General features: G+C 44.0%; 1 non-coding gene across 1 annotated transcript; it reads left to right on the plus strand.

Annotated features, from left to right (window-relative positions):
• Positions 1–1,544: 1,544 nt before the first annotated feature.
• trnan-guu lies at positions 1,545–1,618 on the plus strand. The gene has a single exon. It is a non-coding gene; the product is annotated as a tRNA-Asn (tRNA).
• Positions 1,619–2,162: the final 544 nt, after the last annotated feature.

A 2,162-nucleotide genomic window follows, 5' to 3' on the forward strand; every position in this document is an offset into this window, starting at 1 on the left:
CAAACACCGTGGGCTCTTTGCTTACTATTTCATGAGATGTGAATATCATTGGCTGTGCCAACAACTCTTCCCTAACTGACGTTGAAAAGGTGGTGCTGAACTGCTTCTTAAATTGCTTCACAAATATGATGTGGACTGCAACAATGTTCAGGAGTGATTTCCAGCATTTTGGTTAATGCGATATATCTTGCAGTCGGAATCCTGTGTTCACACTTGTTTGTTCTTGGCGGATGAGGTCATGACTTGGAAGGTGCTTTTGAAGAACCACCACTCATGCAATCAAGCCAGACTGATAGATTGTGGTCCGAGACTCTGCCATTTTGACTTCCCTCATCAATCTACATTCTTTCCAGCGAAGTTTCAGTCTCAAACCGCCATGCAATGCCATCTGTTACGGCTTAAAAGATAAGAATACACATGATTACCAACTGTATTTTGTGTTGTATAAATCTTTGCCTGCCAGAATTATTTTCCAAAAGACTTTAATTAAACTGGGTGACTGCATGAAATGGTTTGTTGGTCAGACTATAATCATCATCCTCAAAGGAGACAATGCCAGTAATACCATTGAACTCGTCTTTTTGTTTCAAAAGCACAAGTTCTTGATTTATTTTTACAACTTGCTGGCATTCACACCGGCACATTCAATGTCAAACGCAGACAACATAAATGAAATTACACCATTACAACAATCCAGCAGATTAATTAATACACAGTGAAGACCAAGGCTGAATAATGTGAAATTAAATTTGACTGAAAATGTAAAATCGAGATGAGAGATAACAAATGGGGGAAGGGCAGAAGGCAGGAAATGCAGCATCATAGAAGGTGCTCCTCCAGGGAGTTTATTTTAGAAACTACAACTGCTAAATATAAACAAACATTCTGACATGATCCTCCGGTTTTAATGTTAACCATACCCCCATACAGTAGGTACCATCTAAATAAGCTAATAGATACAAGCCTTGAGCAAATCCAGCCTCCAGCCGGGCTCCCCGCTTCTTGGAGCTCGGAGGGGGGTTCCCACTCATTCATTCATCAGGAGGCGGCTCAATCTATAGTAATGGGCACGGAGGGTACAGTGGTCGTGTCTCATGTTGAGGAGGAAGCTGTTTCCTCTCATTCAACAGAAGAGGACCTATTTACTACAATTTTTTTGGGGTGCAGCTGAAGTCTCCCATAGAGCCCTAAGGCTCAGGTTCAAATCCCACTGCTCCAGTGTGTGTAATAACATTACTGCCCAAGCCACGTGCCAATTGGCAGAGGGATAAGAAAATTAGGGAAGTAAACACGTCAACCTGTGCAAAGCTATCTCCAATCATTTCACTTCCTGTCCCATTCGTACTCCAGGGAGCCCAGCCTCGTTTAACGAAGGTGCTTTTTGAGAAGTTTAATCGGGCATTTTTGCACAAGTCAAGTTAAGAAAGCCGGGATCTCTCACAAGACTGCGTGGTTGACAACAATTGTAATTCTCGGCGGGGAGGCTGAATTATGAATTCACTAATAGCCTCCCCTAAGCGATGGTGTAGCTTACATCCGCGCCTGTCTCTGTGGCGCAATTGGTCAGCGCATTCGGCTGTTAACCGAAAGGTTGGTGGTTTGAGCCCACCCAGGGGCGGTATGCTCGCTGCTCTTCCTTGCCTTCGACGCTGGGCCCATTTAATGTGGTCGGGAAAATGTTCCCCAAACTGAAATCTTCTCCACAAAGGGATTTTTGATTTGAATTAATGTATAACGTCCGGGACTGCGGATGCTTAGAAGCCAAGACCAAAAGAGCAATTCGGCAGGATTGACAGCACCTCTCGGAGAATACAGAATTCTGAAATGTTGTCTCTGATTCTCTTCCCACAGATGTTGCCTGACCCGCTGAGTTCCTCCTGCAATTTCTAGTTTTGTTTTTAACGGAAAGTTCATTTCACCTTTTGGGATGAAACATCTAGACTCGCCATGTGCAGATATTTAACCCTTTCGAATCACTGTGAAGTGATTGGATTCAAACAAACTCTGCGATGATTCACTCTTTCTCAGCTCCACAGGCAGACAGACCTGGGAAGTGAAGTTGTCAGTGTGGTTCTGTATTCGTGGGCCGAGTGGTTAATGCGATGGACTTGAAATCCATTGCGGTTTCCCCACGCAGGTGTGAACCCTGCCGAGAACAAAAT

This window comes from Chiloscyllium plagiosum, unplaced genomic scaffold (assembly GCF_004010195.1).
Source record: "Chiloscyllium plagiosum isolate BGI_BamShark_2017 unplaced genomic scaffold, ASM401019v2 scaf_2421, whole genome shotgun sequence".
Lineage (NCBI taxonomy): Eukaryota > Metazoa > Chordata > Chondrichthyes > Orectolobiformes > Hemiscylliidae > Chiloscyllium > Chiloscyllium plagiosum.